The 23,101-nt window shown below is 42.7% G+C and overlaps 1 protein-coding gene across 11 annotated transcripts in view; it reads left to right on the top strand.

Annotated features, from left to right (window-relative positions):
• Positions 1–23,101, top strand: part of TRAK1 (trafficking kinesin protein 1) — a 709,911-nt gene that overhangs the window by 653,579 nt on the left and 33,231 nt on the right. The window lies entirely within an intron of this gene.

Below are 23,101 nucleotides of genomic sequence, written 5' to 3'. Positions count from 1 at the left end.
CTAGTCTGCCCTTATACTATTTTCTGTATTTTATCTTAGGATGGATATATGTTTATCCCAGGCATGTTTAAATTCAGTTACTGTGGATTTACCAACCACGTCTGCTGGAAGTTTGTTCCAAGGATCTACTACTCTTTCAGTAAAATAATATTTTCTCATGTTGCTTTTGATCTTTCCCCCAACTAACTTCAGATTGTGTCCCCTTGTTCTTGTGTTCACTTTCCTATTAAAAACACTTCCCTCCTGAACCTTATTTAACCCTTTAACATATTTAAATGTTTCGATCATGTCCCCCCTTTTCCTTCTGTCCTCCAGACTATACAGATTGAGTTCATTAAGTCTTTCCTGATACGTTTTATGCTTAAGACCTTCCACCATTCTTGTAGCCCATCTTTGGACCAGTTCAATTTTGTCAATATCTTTTTGTAGGTGAGGTCTCCAGAACTGAACACAGTATTCCAAATGTGGTCTCACCAGCACTCTATATAGCTGGATCATAATCTCCCTCTTCCTGCTTGTTATACCTCTAGCTATGCAGCCAAGCATCCTACTTGCTTTCCCTACCGCCTGACTGCACTGTTCACCCATTTTGAGACTGTCAGAAATAACTACCACTAAATCCTTCTCTTCTGAAGTTTTTGCTAACACAGAACTGCCAATACAATAATCAGATTGAGGATTCCTTTTCCCCAAGTGGAAACATTTGGAAACATTAAATTGCAGTTTCCATTGCTTTGACCATTTATCTAGTAAAGCTAAATCATTTACCATATTACAGATGCCTCCAGGAATACCAACCCTATTGCACACTTTACAGTCATCGGCAAATAGGCAAACTTTCCCTACCAAACCTTCCCCTATGTCACTCACAAACATATTAAAAAGAATAGGACCCAGAACAGACCCTTGTGGCACACCGCTTGTAACCTGTCTCTGCTCAGAATACTCACCATTAACAATAACTCTCTGATGTCTATGCTTCAGCCAGCTGCAAATCCATTGAACTATCCAGAGATTAAGTCCAATCTTCACTAATTTATCTATCAGCTCTTTATGTGGAACTGTATCAAAGGCTTTGCTGAAGTCCAGATAGGCAATATCCACGGCACCACCTTGATCCAATACCTTTGTGACATAGTCAAAGAAATCAATGAGATTGGTCTGACATGATTTGCCTTCAGTAAAGCCATGCTGATTTGGGTCCAATAAGTTATTATTTTTTAGGTGCTGATTTATCCTCTTTTTGAGTAGAGTCTCCATCATTTTAACTATAACTGATGTCAAGCTAACTGGCCTGTAGTTACCAGCTTCTTCTCTACTGCCCTTCTTGTGGATAGGCACAACACTGGCCATTCTCCAATCCTCAGGAACATCTCCTGTTAACAGGGATTGGTTAAACAAATCAGTCAAGGGGATAGCAATGATAGATCTGAGTTCTTTAGGAACTCTGGGGTGGATGCCATCTGGACCCATTACCTTATTTATCTTTAATCGTTCAAGTTCTTCTAAGACATCGGCTTCTAAGATCACTGGAGCTGAATCCATACAGCTGGAAGCAATGCTATATCCCTCTATAGTATTATTTTGTAAGGTGTCTTTTGAGAAAACTGAACAGAAGTAGCTATTGAAATGGTCAGCGATCTCCTTATTCCCATCAATGCATGTATTATTCCCGGTACTAAGCTTCGTGATGCTGCAATTTTTCTTCTTCCTATCACTAATATATCTGAAGAAGGTTTTATCCCTCTTCTTTACAGATTTGGCAATTTCTTCCTCTTTTGAGGATTTAGCAGCATATATTATCTGTTTCGCCTCCTTCTGTCTCATTTTATACATCTCTCTATCAGCTATACTTCCAAATATAGTCTTTTTAAAGACTATATTTAATAACTGAAGTGGAGACTGAGGTTAGAAGAATTGCTATTTTTTTAAAAAATCCAGAATGCCCAATATAAGACTCTAGTGGGATCAACATCTAAGTCATTTGGACCACAGAGACTTTATAAGACTTTATACTTCAGTTCTTTCATACTAATATCTAGTTATGAATCATGGAAAAAATAAGGCTGAACAATGAAATTGTTATATTTTTTCTTGCCAATTACTGCTTTTGGATCCATATGAGATATATATATATATATATATATGTGTGTGTGTGTGTGTGTGTGTGTGTGTGTGTTTTCGTAGATTTTCACGGGTATATGTATGTAGATTGTTCTGAGTTCGAGTTTTGCCCCGTGTAATATTTTGAGTGTCTATGCGACGTTTCGGTAAAATCACATTCACCATCATCAGGCTGAAGTTTTAAGCTTCGTGCTGCTGTAAATACTGTGTAGAAACTTCCTGGTGAGTCAGTGGGGTAACATCTGGGGTCGTTACCCCACTGACTCACCAGGAAGTTTCTACACAGCAGGCAATTGCTTAGCCATCAAACCACACCCAGCCACCAGTATTTATAGAAGGAAGGCAGCTCAGGTCTCGCAGTGTTCGCCTTAGAACAAGGACTGAAACACCAGCCTGAAGATGACGAGTGAGACCTCGTCGAAACGTCGCCAGAAATTTCCAAATCCTACTCGGGAAGAAACCCGAATATACCAAGACCGTCATACATAAGCAAGCAGTCCAAGTTTGACTCCAATAAGGGCATGGCTAGCTGGTGAGAACTAAATAGTTTGAAATAGAGCTATACTTGTCTCCTTTTATTTCCTTATCAGCAAAAATTTGAATATATATTATTTCTATAAATAATAAAAAACAAAAACTACAACCTGGTGACCTACTTGTGAGTTTCGATGTCGTATCCCTTTTATTTTATTGATTGATTTATTGATTTATTATTAGAATTGAAAGGGACCATGCAGGTCATCAAGTCCAACCCCCTGCCTGAGCAGGAAACCCTATAGCACCCCAGCCAAATGGCAGTCCAATCTCCTCTTAAAAATATCCAGAGTATTTGAGTTCACAACGTCCGCTGGGAGGTTGTTCCACTGGTTGATCGCTCTGACCGTCAGGAAGTTCTTCCTTATTTCCAGGTTGAATCTTTCCTCTGTCAGCTTCTAGCCGTTGTTCCTCGTCTGGCCCTCTGGTGCCCTGGAGAATAAAGTGACCCCCTCCTCTCTGTGGCAACCCGTCGTATACCTGTAGACTGCTATCATGTCCCCTCTTGCGCTCCTTTTCTCTAGGCTATCCATGCCCAATTCCTGCAGTCTCTCTTCATAAGTCTTGGTTTCTAGTCCCCTAGTCATTTTGGTTGTTCTTTTCTGCACCTTCTCCAGAGTTTCAATGTCTCTTTTGAGCTGTGGAGACCAGAACTGAATACAGTACTACAGGTGAGGCCTGACCAGAGCGTAGTAGAGTGGTATTAAGACCTCCCTGGTCTTGGAGTGTATTCCCCTGTTGATGCACCTTAGCATTGTATTGGCTTTTTGGCTGCTGAGGCACATTGTTGGCTCATGTTTAGTTGATTATCCACCAAGACTCCAAGATCTCTTTCGCGGTCGCTACTGCTAAGAGGGGTTTCTCCCGGGCTGTATATGTGTCTAGGTTTTTTTTTTACCTAGGTGAAGGACTTTGCTCTTGTTGACGTTGAACATCATTTTCTTAGTATGTGCCCACTGTGTTAATCTGTCCAGGTCTGTATTTTGTATTTTGAGCCTGTCTTCTAGGGTATTGGCTACCCCCGCCAGCTTGGTGTCGTTTGCGAATTTGATTAGTTGCCCTTCTATTTCCTCGTCCAGGTCGTTGATGAAAATGTTGAAGAGTACAGGGCCCAGTACAGAACCCTATGGTACCCCACTGCCTATCTTCTTCCATGTGGATTTGGAACTGTTGAGGACAACTCGTTGGGTGCAGTTGGTCAGCCAACTGTTAATCCATCTGCATGTGTTGTAATCTACCCCTCTTTTTTCTAATTTGTGGATTAGGAGATTGTGGTCAACTTTATTGAAAGTTTTGCTAAAGTCTAAGTATTGCGCTGGTCTACTGATTTGGTTATGGTGTTGAAAAATTATATGAGATTGGTTTGGCATGATTTGTTTCTGACAAACCCATGTTGGCTGTTGGATATTATCTTGTTTGTTTCCAGGTAGTGACAAAGCTGTTTTTTTTATTATTTTCTCCAGTATTTTTCCAGGTATAGAAGTCAGACTGATAGGTCTTTAGTTGCCTGGGCCAGTCTTTTTACCTTTTTTTGTGGATGGGAAATATGTCAGCTCATTTCCAGTCTTCTGGTAGGTCTCCAGTGGCCCAAGATTTTTGGTAGATGAGGAGAAGAGGTTCCGCTATGGTGTCTGCCAGTTCTTTTAAGACTCTGGGGTGAAATCCGTCTGGTCCCAGAGATTTGTACTTGTTGAGCTCCCACAAGTAGTCCCTAATAGTAGTTTTATCTGCGTTGAGTTCGGTTCCGGGGCTGTTTATTGGAGTTAAGTTGTAGGTTAGTTGATTGGTGGTTCCTTTTTGTGTGAAGATTGATGTAAAGTAGGCATTGAGCAGCTGTGCTTTATCTATGTTGTCTGTGATTTCATTACCGTCTTCATTTTTTAGTGTAGTGACTGTTTCCTTGATTTTCTTTGTTGTTGTTTTCTTTGTTGTTGTTTATGTGATGGAAGAAACTTTTTTTGTTGTCATTAACTTTTATTGCAAGGTATTGTTCGTGTTGAGCTTTTGCTGTTCTTATTTTTTGTTTGCAGGTTCTGGCTGTTTGCTGATATCCTGCCTTGGTTATGAGTCCTTCTTTCCATTTTTTGTATTTGGCTTTTTTTTCTTTTACATTGTCTGCGAGGTCTTTGTTTAGCCATGCTGGTTTCATTTTAATTTTTCTGCTTTTCTTTTTCATGGGGATTGAATTATTTTGGGCCTCAATGATAGTGTTTTTTAGGGTTTCCCAGGCTACCTGTGTGGATTTACTCTTTAGAAGTTCCTTCCATGGTTTATTTTTCAGGTTCACTCTGAGCTTGTTAAAGTCCGTTTTTCTGAAGTCTGGGACTGTAATGGAGTTGGGTGTTGTAGTTAGTGATTGCACAATGTTGAATTTTAGGATGATGTGGTCACTCTCACCTAGCGTCCCTTCTCTTTCTATTCTCTCTATCATTTCTTCCCTGTTTGTTAGAGTTAGGTCTAGTATTGCAGTCCCTCTGGTTGCTGTTTCCACTTTTTGAGTTAGTAACTTGTCAGCAAGGCTGGTGAGAAATCTGTCAGACTTTCCACTTGGTGCTGAGTTTGTTTTCCAGTTAATGTCAGGGTAGTTAAAGTCCCCCATTATTGTTGTGCTGTGCTAGTTGCATATTGCTGATAGTTGGGTTGTAAAGAGGTTATCCATTTTATCTGTTTAGTTTGGTGGACTGTAGTATACTCCAATTGTAATATTGCCTTTTTTATGTGAACCCATATGATTTTTAGGGGGCTATTTTCTTTGGATTGGTATAGCTCGGTGGCAGTGTAGTGCTCTTTTATGTATAGTGCAACTCCACTTCCTTTCTTGTTTGACTTGTTTTTCTTGAAGAGATTGTAGCCCTTTATCTGTGTGTTCCAGTTGTGTGCTTCGTCCCACCGTGTTTCTGTAATACGAATTAGATCGTATTGGCCCTCGTGCATTAGTAATTCCTGTTCGTCTTGTTTGTTCCCCAGGCTTTGTGCATTAGTGTACAGGCATTTTAGGTATTTGTGTCTGATTCTGGGTGGACATTTTTTATCCTCTGGTTTATTTGTGGGCTTGACTTGTGCCCCTTTCTTGTTTTGTTCATTATACAGTCTCTTACTTTGGTCACCCGCCCCTCTCAGTTCTAGTTTAAAGCCCTCCTGATAAGTTGGGCTAGTCGATTTCCTAGGAGGTTCTTTCCAGCTCTGGTAAGGTGTAGCCCGTCTCTTGCTAGGAGCCCTTCTTGAAGGTATTGTAGACCGTGGTCGAGGAAATCAAAGTTATTTTGGCGACACCATCTCTTTAGCCAGTGGTTTATCTGTGGGATTTTGTGTTCTCCGGCAGGATGTTGTCCTCTTGTGGGTAGAATAGAGGAGAAGACAACCTGTGCCCCTATCTTTTTGACTGTGTTGCCCAAGTGGTCACAGTCTTTCGTTATTTGATTCATGTCTTTCCTTGTGTTGTTTGTTCCCGCATGGATCACCAGTAGGGGGTAGTCAGTGGGTTTTAAGATTTTTGTGAGGTTTAGCGCTATGTCACAGATTTTGGTTCCAGGGAGGCAGCTCACCTTTCTGGATTGATTGTCCAGTCTACAGATGGCAGGTTCAGTTCCCCTGAGAATTGAGTCACCAATTACCACCACTCTCCTTTTCTTTTTGGTTGGGTTGGGGAGAGGGGGGCTTGCCTTCGTTGTGGCGGTGTTTGATGGTGTTGTGTTGTGTTGTTGTGCTTGGTTCTTGATGGTTCCTTGTCAGGTGTTTGTTGGTCTTCTTGTGCCAGGAGTACTGTATATTTGTTACTTGTAGGTACTGAGGTTGGAGGGAGGTGGGTTGGAGTTGGTAGAGGTTTTGGGATGGTTTGGTTTTTTTTCTTCTATGGGTGATGTGTGTCCAGTCGTTTTCAACCTTGGGGGGGGGGGTTGGTTCTGGTGTGCTCTTCTGAGGTGTTGGTTGTGTTGGGAGTATTTTGGTCTTTCTTGTTTTGATGCTGGTGCTGCAGGATTTTGAGGTTTCTCTCTAGGTTTTCTATTTTTTCCTCAAGTAATTGGATTATTTTACATTTATTGCAAGTGAAGTTTTTGAAGTTTGAGGGTGTATACATGGAGCACAGTCTGCAATTCACTAGGAAGTCAGTTCTTTCATCGTCTTTGTGTGTGGTAGGTTTGTCTTCCATGTGGGTAGTAGGAGTGTCTTCTCTCTGAGTGTGTGGGTCGTCTTTATGTGTGTGGTAGAAGGCTGGTTATAGGGTAGTTGATGACTGCTAATGATGAGTGCTGTTTTTTGTATTTTTGTTGTGTTTTATTTGGTATTGTTTTTACTGATTTATTAGTTGTTTACACTGTGATTAAACGTAAGGTTCTGGGGAAGCTCCTGCACATCTGGGCACTGGATGTGATGCCAGGGGCTCGAGGAGGCTCTGGCAGGCTTTGTTGGGCTCCGGGTGTCTTCCGCTGTCGTCGGGGGCACTGGGGAAGCTCCTGCGTCAGCTGGGTGTTGGGTGTGATGTCGGGGCTAGAGGAGGGTATTTTCAAGGATGGTATTTTCACCCAAATACCAATTAAAGAAGCCTTAACTGCTATCGAAAACAAATACAAACCCCCCCAAGCATATCTTAGATCTGACCAACCACTGCCTAACAAATACATACTTCATCTACAATGAACAAAGATACAAATAAATAGATGGAGCTCCCATGGGATCACCCCTCTCACCTATCATTGCAAACCTCTACATGGAACATTTTCAAACCAATGCCTTAGAGAAATCTGAACACAAACCCAAACTCTGGCTGAGATATGTAGATGACACTTTTGTAATTTGGCCACATGGACAATTTCCTCACACATCACAATAGATTACACCCCAAAATACAATTCACTATGGAAATAGAAGCCAATTACCAACTTCCCTTTCTGGATGTCCTAATCTACAAAAAACCCAATGGCATCCTAGGACACACCATCTACCAAAAGAAAACACACACCAACCGCTAATTAAATGCACACTCCCACCACCACCCTGCACAGATCACCTCAGTAATCAAAACCCTCATTTCCAGAACCAAACACCTAGCAGACCAAGACCACTTGAAAACTGAATTGAACAAGCTCAAAGATGTATTAATTTCCAATGGATTTGAAAGAAAAACAATTACAAACCTAATCAAAAAAGAGATACCCCCAAAAACCAAGACAAAGAACAGGATAATGGTATCATCCTCCTCCCTTACATTAAAGGCACCACAGACAAAATTAGGAAAAAAAAAAACAGGACGTGAATTGACTTTGAAAAAACTAAATTACTCTCCAAAACAGAACACTTATATAAAAGAATAATCATGGAAGCCATAGAAATAGAAAAACTCCCCCTCAGTATGAATAAACGTGATGACACGTCCCGCCTACGAGAAATTTGGAAGCCTGCCCTAACCAAAAAAACATATCACAATCATCACCATGTCAATCTTTTAACTAAATGTGATTCCACCAACCAATCAAATCATTAAAACACAGCCACCCAGTCTATTTGCAACATTTAAACCAAATCTCCACCCCCCCCACCACTATTTATAAGGAACAAATGGCAGTTGCAAACAAACTATATTCAAAGCAGCACGAAGCTAACAACTTCAGCCTGATGATGGTGAATGTGATTTCACCGAAACGTCGCATAGACACTCAAAATATTACACAGGGTAAAACCCGAATTCAGAACAATCTACATACATACATACATACATACATACATACATACATACATACATACACCTTTGCCGTCAGGCATGGGGGAACTGAAACATCTCCCCCGGGCATGTACAATTTATGTATGGTATGTTTGTGTATGTGCTTGTTAGTATATTGGGATTCTTTTTAAACTTTTTAAATATTTAAATTTATTTGAATCTATTTGGATTTGTACGATTTGTTTATGCCTTGTTGTGAGCCGCCCCGAGTTCGCGGAGAGGGGCGGCATACAAATCTAAATAATAAATAAATAACTAAATAAAATATTTAATTAATTAGAATTTTTCTTTATTTTCTGCATGCTAAGCAAGATTATCTGAAAGATAAGGGTTAATTATGTTGCTAGAATTCACAAGAAATCATGTAATCCAGTTTGTTGCCTTCATTTTACCAAATGTAGCAAATGAAAAGGCAGCATAGCTGAACACTTTGGGTTCCCCCCCACCCCCAAATCTTTGCATATTCATGAGACAAAAAATGAATGCTGAAGACAGCTCAAATTCATACATTGTTTTTAACCTTTCTCAAATGAGCTTTCTTGAAGTAGTTATTTCCCAATGTCTCAATATTTTGAGGGCACTGAAATTTAGCACTTCATATACTGTATGTAGGGATTTATAGGACAGGAGGCCATATTTTTCATTCTTAATTCAGGAGCTAGTTTTTTATATTGCCAGATATCATTCCTTTGAAGTCATCTAGCATTTGCAAATTACTCAAGAGCAGGTTTAAATTTTCTCTGCAGATTAACCCGAAATGAAACAGAAAAATATTTCTTGTTGCTTCATTTCTCAGCCGAATTGTAGGCTACTTTATGACTTTAAAAAAGTATTGATTGGGATTTTACAATGTGATCTATAAAACCCAATACATGGATAATTACTTGCATAAGGGCTTGATGGCTTGGGAATTGTGGTAACATTGTATGATATTTTAATTAATTGAGAGAATTTAAAATGTTGCAGCATTTCTATCTGTATCATTCTGTCTTCTGATTTACATTAGCCTATGTTTTGATGTTCTATTTGAAAAATCTCCTGCTGCAAACTGTTTATTTTCCTTTGATTGACTGCAAAGGGATGTTAAAACAAATTATGAATCAAAAGTATAACACATAACCTGTAACTTTTGCATTACTTTTGGATCCAGTATTGTGTATGAAAGAATATGGTTTCCATCATGATATATTTTGTCATAGCTGTGGATTCCTATGTCTGGTAATTGAAACAGATGCCAGTTTTCTTTTAAAATAAATAATTTGAAGTGAAACATTTTTCAACATTGAATAAAACATGTTCCTAATTCTGATTGGTTACCATTCAAGAGCTGTATTTCATAGAAACATAGAAACATAGAAGACTGACGGCAGAAAAAGATCTCATGATCCATCTAGTCTGCCCTTATACTATTTTCTGTATTTTATCTTAGGAGGGATATATGTTTATCCCAGGCATGTTTAAATTCAGTGAGTGTGGATTTACCAACCACGTCTGCTGGAAGTTTGTTCCAAGGATCTACTACTCTTTCAGTAAATTAATATTTTCTCATGTTGCTTTTGATCTTTCCCCCAACTAACTTCAGATTGTGTCCCCTTGTTCTTGTGTTCACTTTCCTATTAAAAACACTTCCTTCCTGAACCTTATTTAACCCTTTAACATATTTAAATGTTTTGATCATGTCCCCCTTTTTCCTTCTGTCCTCCAGACTATACAGATTGAGTTCATTAAGTCTTTCCTGATATACTTAAGACCTTCCACCATTCTTGTTGCCCATCCTTGGACCCGTTCAATTTTGTCAATATCTTTTTGTAGGTGAGGTCTCCAGAACTGAACACAGTATTCCAAATGTGGTCTCACCAGCACTCTATATAGCGGTATCACAATCTCTCTCTTCCTGCTTGTTATACCTCTAGCTGTGCAGCCAAGCATCCTACTTTCTTTTCCTACAGCTCAACCACACTGCTCACCCATTTTGAGACTGTCAGAAATCACTACCCCTAAATCCTTCTCTTCTGAAGTTTTTGCTAACACAGAACTGCCAATACAATACTCAGATTGAGAATTCCTTTTCCCCAAGTGCATTATTTTACATTTGGAAACATTAAAGTGCAGTTTCCATTGCTTTGATCATTTATCTAGTAAATCTAAATCTAAAAATACATTTCTGTAAATGTAATGATGAAAATGATTTTCACAGGCGTTCTTTTGTTTTTTTACCTTTTACATACATTTTATATATCAATTGAGAATTCTTATGAAAATGCAATTATGGAATGAGAAATTCTTACTGAAACCTAAAAGAAAATTTATTTGCTATAATTTTGTTTTGGTAACTTCCAGCCAATCTTTGATATATGAATGAAAGAAGAGGTTATTTTATTTGTTAACAGCACTGAGATTTTCTATAAAGGAAAATAATTTGAGAAATCAGTTGGTGGCTAGAGAAAAGGATAGTTCTTTCAACATATACCTAGATTTTGTTTTCAAAATAAATAATAGAAAAATCTCATGTTGATCATAATATTAGCCTTTTTTATATGTTGCACCAAATAACTGTTGAGTTTTTGTTGGAGATTTTATTGGAATTAAAACCTGACATTCTTTTCATGTTTGAATTGTTTGCAATACCGATCACTGTTTCCTGATAGAGAATACTGCAGCCATATATTGGAAGATGATGTCCATATTTCTCTGCGTGGTATCTTTACAGGATTAGTCTTTCTGGATGTTATCTTTCACAGTCAAGAAAACTTACCCACTAGCCTCAATTGCTAATTTTAGCAGCCTTTTCCTCTCTTGTATATTAATAATAATGAGTGGGTCTACTGTGTTTACTGCAACAGGTTTCTGCTAATATAATTCCTTAGTGAAAGAAAAATTCTTCTTATGAAATGGGTAATGTAGTCATGGAGAGAGGTGAAAACTTTCATCCATTCTTTGAATAATTGTGTAATCTTAAATATCCATACTCTTATTCTGTTATTATTTGTCATCTAACACTGAGCTTACTCTTTTTCTTTTAAATTTAGATTTTCTCTCCATATAGCCTCTTTTCATTATTGATTATTATTTGAGATTTTTTCAAATATTAAAGCATGAGCTGTAAAGGTACTATAAGTATTTTTTTGAATGTTGGTACTGTATTAGTGTATTAGTAATCATTGAAAAATGTAGAATAGTACCTCATAGAAATGTGGGACCAATTTTAAAAAAATTGAGTCACTTCATTATATTAATACTTAAAAAAAAAGATTGTTATTTCATATGCAATAACTCTTTTCAGATAATTATCTTCATTATATGTTTATTTTGCTGCCAGTTTTACAGAAAACATAGCCACAATAAGCATGTATTTTTCTCAGCCCCTCTGTAAATTTAAAAAGATATTGTAAATGTAATAGGACACCATGTTATTATATATATCGTATCGTGGATAAACAATATTTTAGAATGTAGTCACATCATAAAAGTCTAAACAATCATAGATATGTTTCTTGTACATGTTTAATCATGATAATGTATTGAGGATTTTTAATCTCACCTGCAATCATGATGACTTTGCAATTGTACTTAATTTTGGATTGGTTCTATGACTTTTGATGGATGCATGGCATTTTCAGTTTATGAATTGCTTTGCAACCAGTGGGGTATCCATAAAGTATGTCATATGAAAAAAAATGGCATGATTAAACAATCTATGATACTGAAAACAGAAAAAACAATGTTGACAAAAACATGTTGCTTTTCCCATATTTGCTTCCTTGCTCTTGAGGTATAATCACAAGAGGTCATCAAACGCTTTCCATTTTTTTGTATCCGCTTGCAATTTACACAAGCACATCCATTTTCCTTAATGATCCTTCATTCGCCGGACATGGACATCCCCCCCTCCTTCTCTGGGGGGGGGAGGGATATTGAATGAACCTTGACTCTGAACAACCTTTGACTCTACCATCTGAGCACTTGGTACTTTTGCTACTTGTTGTTGACTTGATTTATTTTGATGAACTGAACTACTGCACTATTACCTATATTTTGTATATTCTATATTTTTATTTATTTTATTAGTGTTTTAATTATTAGTATTCTTAATTATTAATTAATCTATATTTTAACTAAATTATTGGGGGGGGTCTCTTAAAATGATGGATAATTGGGGTGAATGTAGAATGTATGGAATGAATGATTGGTATGGATGGAATGGATGGGGTGGGTGGGGTTATAATAAGGGTGAGATGAATGGGAATGATGTAAATGATATATTTGGCCTACCTAGCGCTGGAGAGGCAGGAGGAGAGGGGGCACCTATCTCTGGGGTGGCAGAGGGTCAGAATATTCCGGTATTGCCGGGGAGAGGCAGATATGGCGGGAACCATGGAGCTAGCTGTTCCAGGGGAAGGAGGGATCGCTGCTTAATAACGATCCCTTGTTCCAGTTCCGTGAGCTCAACCCAGAATACTGGTGATGAGCGTAATTCTGGCCCTGGGTCAAGCTGCTGCTACTCAATGCCAGGTCAGTGGTAAATAAAGCTCTCCTTATCCGGGACTTGATCTTGGATGAGGAGGCCAACCTGGCATGTGTAACTGAAACCTGGCTGGGCCCAGAGGGAGGAGTTCCTCTCTCTGAAATTTGCCCAGCCAGGTTTCAGATATGGCATCAGCCTCGACCCCAGGAAACAGGGGGAGGAGTGGCTATTATAGCCAGGGAGAGCCTTTGCCTGCGTAGACTCGTTGCTCCAGAGATTGCGGGTTGCGAGTCCCTCATGGTGAAGTTGGACTTAGGGGTTCAGGTGGGCCTGTTTTGCACGTACCTGCCTCCTAGCTGCGTGTCACAAGCCCTGCCTGTGCTACTTGAGGAGGTAGCCGGGTTGACGGTAGGGTTCCCCAGACTTATTGTCTTGGGGGACTTTAATCTGCTGTCGCTCGGAGAAACCTTTGGACTGGCACAGGAGCTCATGGCCACCATGACACCCATGGACCTGACCCAAGTAGTACAGGGTCCGACTCACAAGGGGGGGGGCACGCACCCGACATGGTATTCCTCTCTGAGCTACTGAGTAATGGTCTGAGACTAAGGGGCTTAGAAGCGTTGTCTTTGTCATGGTCGGACCATTTTCTACTGTGTCTTGACTTCCTGGCTCCAATCCTTCCACGCAGGGAGGCGGAACTGATTAGGTTGTTCTACCCCAGACGCCTGATGGATCCAGAGGGCTTTCAGAAGGCGCTTGGGGTTATTCCAGATACACTCATGCACAGTTTGGCAGAGTCTCTGGCTGAGGCCTGGAACAAGGCTGCAGTGGAGGCCCTTGATCGAATTGTGCTGTTGCAACCTTTCCGTGGCACTAGACCCCATAGAGCTCCATGGTTCAATGAGGAGCTCCGGGAGGTGAAACGCCAGAAGAGATGTCTAGAGAAGCGATGGAGGAAGAGTAAGTCCGAATCCGATCGAACACTTGTAAGAGCTCATATTAAGACTTACAAAGTGGCGCTCAAGGCGGCAAGATGCGTGTATCATGCCACCTTGATTGCATCAGCGGAATCCCGCCCAGCCGCTCTATTTAGGGTGATCCGCTCCCTTCTTAACCAGGGGGGAGTTGGGGAGCCCTTGCAGAATAGTGCCGAGGATTTTAACACGTTTTTTGCTGATAAAATCGCTCAAATCCGAGCAGACCTCGACTCCAATTGGAAAACAGAGTCGACTGACAGCGAGTCAGTCGAGGTGACTGGGGCCCGTACTTGTCCACCTGTCTGGGAAGAGTTTGATCTGGTGACACCTGATGAAGTGGACAAGGCCATTGGAGCTGTGAGTTCCGCCACCTGTTTGCTGGATCTGTGTCCCTCCTGGCTGGTTTTGGCCAGCAGGGAGGTGACACGGAGCTGGTTCCAGGAGATTGTCAATGCTTCTCTGGGGAGGGGGTCCTTCCTGGATCCCTACAAGGAGGCACTTGTGCACCCCCTCCTCAAGAAGCCGTCCCTGGACCCAGCCATTCTCAAGAACTATCGCCCAGTCTCCAACCTTCCTTTTATGGGAATGGTTGTCGAGAAGGTGGTGGCGCTCCAGCTCCAGCGGTCCTTGGGAGAAGCCAATTATCTAGGCCCTCAACAGTCAGGATTCAGGCCCGGCTACAGAACGGAAACTGTTTTGGTTGCGCTGATGGATGATCTCTGGCAGGCCCGGGACAGGGGTTTATCCTCTGTCCTGGTGCTTCTTGACCTCTCAGCGGCTTTCGATACCATCGACCATGGTATCCTTCTGTGCTGGCTGGAGGGGTTGGGAGTGGGAGGCACTGTTCTTCAGTGGTTCTCCTCCTACCTCTCTGGTCGGTCGCAGTCGGTGTTAGTGGGGGGGTCAGAGGTCGACCTCTTGGTTGCTCCCTTGTGGGGTACCTCAGGGGTCGGTCCTGTCCCCCCCTGCTATTTAATATCTACATGAAACTGCTGGGGGAGATCATCCAAGAGCATGGGGTGAGGTATCATCAGTATGCAGATGATACCCAGCTCTACATCTCCACCCCTCGTCCAGTCAGCAAAGCAGTGGAAATGATGTGCTGGTGCCTGGAGGCTGTTGGGGTCTGGATGGGTGTCAACAGACTCAAACTCAACCCTGATAAGACGGAGTGGCTGTGGGTTTTGCCTCCCAAGGACAATTCTATCGGTCCTTCCATCACCTGGGGGGGGGGAGTCATTGACCCCCTCAGATAGGGTCGGCAACTGGGCATCCTCCTCGATCCACAGCTCACATTAGAGAAACATCTTTCAGCTGTAGTGAGGGGGGCATTTGCCCAAGTTCACCTGGTGCACCAGTTGCGGCCCTATTTGGACCGGGAGTCACTGCTCACAGTCACTCATGCCCTCATCACCTCGAGGCTCAACTACTGTAATGCTCTCTACATGGGGCTACCTTTGAAAAGTGTTCAGAAACTTCAGATCGTGCAGAATGCAGCTGCGAGAGCAATCATGGGCTTCCCCAAATACGCCCATGTTACGCCAACACTCCACAGTCTGCATTGGTTGCCGATCAGTTTCTGGTCACAATTCAAAGTGTTGGTTATGACCTATAAAGCCCTTCATGGCACCGGACCAGATCATCTCAGGGATCGCCTTCTGCTGCACGAATCCCAGAGACCAGTTAGGTCCCACAGAATGGGCCTTCTCCGGTTCCCGTCAACTAAACAATGTCATTTGGCGGGACGCAGGGGAAGAGCCTTCTCTGTGGCGGCCCCGGCCCTCTGGAACCAACTCCCCCCAGAGATCAGAATTGCCCCCACCCTCCTCAACTTTCGTAAGCTTCTTAAAACCCACCTTTGCTGTCAGGCATGGGGGAACTGAGATATTCTTTCCCCGTAGGCTTTTACAATTTATGCATGGTATGTTTGTATGTATGTTTGGTTTTATAATAAGGATTTTTTAGTTGTTTTAGTATTGGATTGTTACATGCTGTTTTTTATCACTGTTGTTAGCTGCCCCGAGTCTACGGAGAGGGGTGGCATACAAATCCAATAAATAAAAATAAAAATAATAAAATACTTATAAATGTCCTTGATAAGGTCAGAATCTGTCTTTATCTTTTTTATATCCACTTAATTTTTCTCTGTTCTACTCAGTTTTCTCTGTTCTACTCAGTGTTCTATTATCCTCATTCTATGCAATGCTTATAGTATTTTAAAGAGGTTTCACTAATAAAAGTTATACTAATTACACTAAAATAAATTAGAGTTTTAAAGCAATATAATTTGAGGGAATTATATAGATCAATTAATAGCAATAAAACAATATGAAATAATAATAAAAGATATTCCTCGACTTATGACCATAATAGAACCTGTGCACAATGTTCTTATGTCATAGTCGTAAATAGATCATGACTAATCTGATTTTATGAGCTTTTTTCCAATATCATTAAGTAAATATGACAGTTAAACAAATCAATGGTGTGCACAGTTTTGCCCAAAACTGGAAACATTTGTGCTATGTTATGTCAACAAAACTATTTTAAAACGTATCACATGATCATGGGACACTGCAAAAGTCTATTAATGTAGCTCTGTGGCTGCATACTGAAGTTGTTACATGACTATGAGGGGCTGACCATTGAAACTTCAAATCTGTAACATAAGTAACTCCAAGATAGGTGTTTTTAAATGTTGGATGATCACTAAGCAATTAGTAATAAATCTAGGACTACCTGTGTGATCATATGGGCCATGTTAAAGAACTTGAAGTTACAAAACTATGTTACTACTGCCAGTTCAAAATTGCCCGCTTTCATCTTTTTATGACCTGATATGATACAAATAGATTATCAGTGGAATTGTTTCGATGTTCAATCTCAGAACACAGGCTAACGTATTTGTAGATTAATTAGGTAATCAATTGCTATGGCCAATATCAAATACAGTGGTACCTCGGTTCTCGACCACAATTCATTTCAGAAGTGTGGTCGAGAACCGATTTGGTCGAATACCGAAGTAATTTATCCCATAGGAAATAATGGAAATGGTTTAATTGGTTTCCAGCCCCTATTTCCTTTATTTCCTATGGGATAAAGATCTGAGGAGCTCTATAGTCTAAGCACTCCAAGCTGTAGGAAGGGTGGGGGCAGCTGCAATACCGGCAGTTTTGGGGGGGGCTCCTTTCCTCAGTGGTTCGTCTTGTAGCTGTAGGCAGCTACACCAACTTTCTCCTTCCCGACGGTAGCGGTGGCTTTCCTTCGAGCAGCAGCAGCACCGGGAACGTCAGCGACTTCCCTTTCTACACCCTTCCTACACCCTTCCGCTCCAAATTGTAGGAAGGGTGGGGGCAGCTGCAATACCGGCAGTTTCGGGGGGGGGGCTCCTTTCCTCAGTGGTTTGTCTTGTAGCTGTAGGCAGCTACACCAACTTTTTCCTTCCCGGCAGTGGCGACGGTGGCGGCGGCTTTCTTTCAAGCAGCAGCAGCGCTGGGAACGTCACATGAGAAAGGAAAGCCGCTGACGTTCCCAGCGCTGCTGCTGCTCAAAGGAAGGAGAAAGTTGGTGTAGCTGCTTAAAGGGAACAAGTCGAACCACTGAGGAAAGGAGGCCCCCCCGAAGCTGCTGGTATTGCAGCCGCCCCCACTCTTCCTACAGCTTGGAGCGCTTAGACTAGAGACTGGGAGGCTGTTTAGTGGGCGGCCAGGATGGGCGTGTTGGATTCCGACTCCCATTCCGTCTCACCCCATCCCCTCAGATCTTGTAGCATTTCAGATAATAAACAAAATTTTCTGTGGCTGTTCGGTATCCGAATTTTTGTTCAGATACCGAAGCAAATTTTTGCCAAAAATTTTGTTCGGTATCTGAAATGTACGAGAACCAAAGTGTTCAAGAACCAAGGTACCACTGTATAATTTAATCTGAAGAATACCAGAAAATGGTAACTGTGGCCATAATCTTCCATAATCACTACTAGTACAGTGGCTGAAATAGTTTAAAGCCCCATAATTCCCCCCCCCCCAATTACTTGTCTAAGGATTATTCCTTATACCGGTCATAGTGAATTATTTTTTTTTTTGCATGCCAAAAGGGTGTGTGTGCATGTGCTAGCATGCACACATGTGCTCACCCCCATTCTCTCCCCCTTATATGCCCACGCACACACATCTGCACTGCTCCTGCAGATGCACGCAATCTCCCCATCCCTGTGCATGCGCACAGGCCTCACTAAAGCCTGGGGAAATGAAAAAAACCAGCAAACCGGACTTTTAGAAAAAATGTTTGCCTGTTGTCTGTTTTTTGCACTCCAGAACCTTTGGGGATGCTTCCTGAAGCCTCAGAGTATGAAAAACAGCACAACAGGCAAACTTCCGAACTTCCAGTTTGCCCATTGGATTGTTTTTTGTACTCTGGAGCTTCAGGAAGCTTTCCTGAAGCCTCCAGAGGGTGAAACAGTCTTCCCCAAGGCCAAAAATCAGCTGGCTAGTGCACACATGCATGCTGGAGCTGACATAGGACAACACCTTGCATGCCCTCTGATACAGCTCCATGTGCCATCTGTGGCATGCGTGCCATAGGTTCACCACCATGGCCCTATTCAATTCAATTCAATTCAATTTATTAGATTTGTATGCCGCCTCTCTCCGTAGACTCGGGGCAGCTCACAACAATAATAACATAATATATAACAAATCTAATAATTAAAAGTCATTAAAAACCCCTTATTAACTCTGTGGGACCTAACCAGTCGCTGGGATTCATGCGGCAGAATACTATTCATGTTGTCTTGTATTTTCTAATATGGATTGTACCATTAGAGGCTAAATCAATTTCATTGTACATATGATGTACATGGACAATAAAGGCTGCTGATGTTTTTGTTGTTATTATTTTCCTGTAGTAGTATCTGCTGTATTGAATAGCCTTTGTCCAAAGGGTTCTTTCCTTAACCTTTTTGAAGGCAATGAACCCTAGCTCAATGGTGTCAAACGTAATTTAATTGAGGGCCACATTTGCATTATTGTTGCCCTCAAAAGGGCCAGTAGCCGAGTCGCCATAATTAGGTGGGCATGGCTGGATGGGCATGGCCATCTCAATGCTTCTCACTAGGCACAGCTGACTTTGGACAGCTGGGTCAGGATGGAACAAGTCGTAACAGCTAACTTGACATGGGGACAATTCAGTGCCCCACAAGCTCCTCAAACTGCTGACAGCTAAGCGTATGCACGCTCTGTCACACTGCATTACAAGTTTGGGACTTTATCCACAGAGGAAGTATATAAGTCTCCAAGCTTGGAATGGTTTGTGTGTACAGCATGCCAAAGGAGACATTCTCGCAATTCCAGATATCATTGGTATTTCCCACTCTGCTGCCTCCTCCCAGCAAAGCTGAAGGTAGATGACCACACTGCTGCATTGGAAGCATGGAGGAGTAAGTTTGCAGGAACCAGTTTCCTCTGAGTCCAACTTCTGCCTTGACAGATCCCTGAAGAGCAAGAGGAGGAGGCGGGGAAGCAGTACTCCCTGGTCCTGCATGAGGGAGGCTGATCCTTCTCTAAAGGGAATCTCCATTTCCAATTGTGGATGGTAAGGATGCTGGCTTGTTGAGGCAATTCCTGATGCTGCTCCTCTGCCTCTCCAGAGATCTGTGCTTCCACACACTGCAGCATCATTCTCCGCCTCCTGTGTGGGGCCAGACAAGATTGCAACTGGGGAATCTGGCAATCTCCAGTGAAGGAAATTTATCATAGATTTATTGCTGTCCTTCTCGGTCAGACATGTCAAACACAAGCCTGTGGGACAGATCTGGAGACAGAAGGAGACATTGGTTAGATCTGGCCCATGTGGCCACTCTGGGACAGCAAGTATGTCTCTAGGGTGGCCTCATCTCGTCCCTGCCCCTGAGCATAAACACAGGAGACTGTGAATGTGTGGGGCCTGGTGTCCCCTGTGACTATCTTGCCCCACAGGCTGATCGCATTCTAAGTGCTTCCCTTTCACCGGGACACCAGCCCTTGTGCACTCACTGCCTTGCGTTTGTGCCTACAGTGGGATGGGATAGGGCTGAGGCAGCGGGGACCAGCCCCTCACTGTCTCCAGGATGGTTTCACAGGCCTTGTATTTCTGGATCGGAATCTGGCCCGCAGCTCTAAGTGCAGGGTGTGGATGGGAGTTGAGCTCAACACCTGTGATGTGATATAGCAGGCATCCTCAACCCCAAGTCTGTGGACTGTTCCTGGGCCATGCAAAGAAATGAAGCTCCATCTGTGGGATGCAAGCAGCATGCAAAACCAGACCTGTTCAAACCCACAGAAAAATGTCTCTGCATGGAACTAGTCCTTACTGCCCAAAAGGTTGGGGGCCGCTATAGTATAGAATATAGTAACTAACTATATAGTATAGTTAGCTGGAGTGTGATTTTTAACTGATGGTTTTCGTTTTTAGTATAGTTATAATGCACATGAGGATCGTCAGCCACCAGGATTATCTTTCTTTTGCCATGGTTAATAAGCCAATCTTATGTTTATTAAGTGAATCATATGGTTGTAAAATTAATACAGCTTTCCCCATTGATTTTGCTCGTCAGAAGTGCCCCAGGAAGGTTTCAAATAGCAGTCAATATATCTATGACACAATAAAGTGAGAGATTAAGAGTTCAAGTCACCATCACCATGAAAGCCAGCTGGATGAGTTTGGTCCATCACTACCCGCCCCGAGTCTTCAGACAGGGGCAGCATACAAATCTAATAAATTATTATTATTATTACCTCTCAGCCCAACCTACTCACAAGATTGTTGTAAGGAAAATAGGAGGAAGGTATGTTGGATATACCTTCCTCCTCCTATTTTCTCTGAATTATTTGTAAAAATAATAAAGGTAGGATAAAAATGAATAACTTTGAAAATACATGCTACTTTCCAAGCTTCTGAATTTTGATCATAGGACCATGGGACCCTGCAGTAGTCATAATTGCAAGTGCAGTTAGTAGAAATAAAAAAAGGACACATTCTCTTGTGGGTGACTCGACTGTTAGAGGTGTTGATTTGGGACAGAGTAAGGATGTGGTGAAGCTGATGAGGTGTCTCCCAGGGGCCACTGCCAGCAGGGACAGGAGACGGATTTCAAACATTGTCAAGGCTGTGAGTAAAGGTAATAATGTTGATGTGGTGGTGCATCTTGGCACAAATGATTTGTGCCAGAGAAATGTTAATGTAGTAAAAAGAGATTTTCAATGTCTAAGTGTGGAGCTGGGTAAAATAACTGATTCAGTGACTTTCTCAGAGGTGTTACCGGTTTGTGGCCAGGAGGATAAAACAACTTGTATCAGAGAGTTTAATGTGTGGTTAAGGCAGTGGTGTAAAACTGAAGGTTTTGGCTATGTAAGTCATGATGTCAGTAGGTGGTCTAATAGGGAGTTGTTTAAGAGGGATGGTTTGCATCCATCATACAGAGGTACCCAGGTGCTCGGTGAGGAATTCAGAACTTTTTTGGACAGGCATTTAAACTAGGTAAAGGGGACAGAGATGTAACTGATGTGGATGATTTCTGTCCCCGACCAATGAAGATAAATCTGTTTCTGGAAGCTTATGAAAAGGGAGCTGTAAATAAAATAGATGTAGTTGTTGATGATAAGGGGCAAACTAATAATGAAAATAATGTTCTTCGGGTAATGTGCACGAATGCTCGAAGCTTGAGCAACAAGCTCTGTGAGTTACCGTATTTTTCGCTCCATAAGACGCAGTTTTTTTCCTCCCAAAGTAGGATGAAAAATCAGCCTCGTCTTATGGAGCGAAGATGCAGGCAGGGAGGGGGGGGAGTCTGCGAAGTCGGAAGCGCCATCCCGCCGGCTGGCTGGCTAGCTGCTGCCTGGCCCCCTCCCTCCCGGAGGAGGGTCTCCCTCCTCACCACCAGTGGCGCTCCCCCCGCCAGCCAGCCAGCCAAGCCCTGCCCGCCGGAACCGGCTCCTCGCTCTCCACCTGCCGCCCGCCGTATTTGCAGGAGGTGGGGAGGGTCGGGCGGCCCGCCAAGGCCAGGAGGGACGCCGCTGCCCCCCCTTCCCTCTCTCCGCCCGCCGCTGCGCCGAGAGGAAATGCCGACAAAGGCTTTTCTCAGCGGAGGCCGGCGAAGGCGATATTCAATGCCCTGCCCGCCTCACCTTTGCCGAGAGCTCTCAGCAAGGGGGTTGTAGGAGAGGCGGGGCCGGCGGCAAAGGTGATATTCAATGTCGGGGGCGCACGGGCGGTTGCACGCGCTCCCTATCTCCCTGCTAGCCCACTCGGAATATTCAAAATAAGAAAAGCCTTTGCCGGTTAAGGTTTTTCTTATTTTGAATATTCCGAGTGGGCTAGCAGGGAGATAGGGAGCGCGTGCAACTGCCCGTGCGCCCCCGACATTGAATATCACCTTTGCCGCCGGCCCCGCCTCTCCTACAACCCCCTTGCTGAGAGCTCTCGGCAAAGGTGAGGCGGGCAGGGCATGCGCGCGTCACCGCTGAGAAGAACGGAGAAAGAACGAGAGTGAGTGAGAGCAACAGACAGCAAGATAGTGAGAAAGAGAGAGTGAGAGAAAGGGGGGGAGAGAGAGAAAGAGAGGGGGAGAGAGAGAAAGAGAGGGAGAGGGAGAAAGAGAGTGGGAGAGGGGGGAGAGCTAGCAAGAGAGGGAGAGAGAGAGAGAGGGAAAGGGGGGAGAGAAAGAGAGAGGGAGAGGGGGGGAGATAGCAAGAGAGGGAGAGAGAGACAGAGAGAGGGAAAGGGGGGGAGAGAAAGAGAGAGGGAGAGGGGGGAGAGATAGCAAGAGGGGGAGAGAGAGAAAGAGAGAGGGAAAGGGGGGGAGAAAGAGAGAGGGAGAGGGGGGAGAGATAGCAAGAGAGGGAGAGAGAGAAAGAGAGAGGGAAAGGGGGAGAGAAAGAGAGAGAGGGAGGGAGAGAGAGGAGATAAAGGAAGAGGAGAGAGAGAAAGGAAGAGAAAGAAAGAAAGAGGGATAGAAAGAGAGAGAGAGAGAGAGAGAGATGCTCAGTGAGCCTTTCTTTGAAGTTGCCTTTCTTTCTTTCTTTCTTTCTTTCTTTTTCTCTCTTGCTCTCTTGCTCTTTCATTCTTTTTTCTTTCTCTTTCTTTCTTTCTTTCTCTTGCTTTCTCTCCTTCTTTCCCTCCTTCCATTTCTTTCATTCCCCCTCTCTATTTTTATTTCTCTTTCATTTTCTTTCTCTCTTTCTTGCTTTCTTTCTTGCTCTTTTTCTTTCTCTCTTTTACCTTCCCTTCCTCTATTTCTTCTTTTCT

The sequence above is a fragment of the Erythrolamprus reginae genome, chromosome Z (genome assembly GCF_031021105.1).
Source record: "Erythrolamprus reginae isolate rEryReg1 chromosome Z, rEryReg1.hap1, whole genome shotgun sequence".
In the NCBI taxonomy this organism is placed as follows: Eukaryota; Metazoa; Chordata; class Lepidosauria; order Squamata; family Dipsadidae; genus Erythrolamprus; species Erythrolamprus reginae.
Note: the sequence above shows the minus strand (reverse complement) of the source record. Positions and strands in the feature narration are given on the sequence as shown.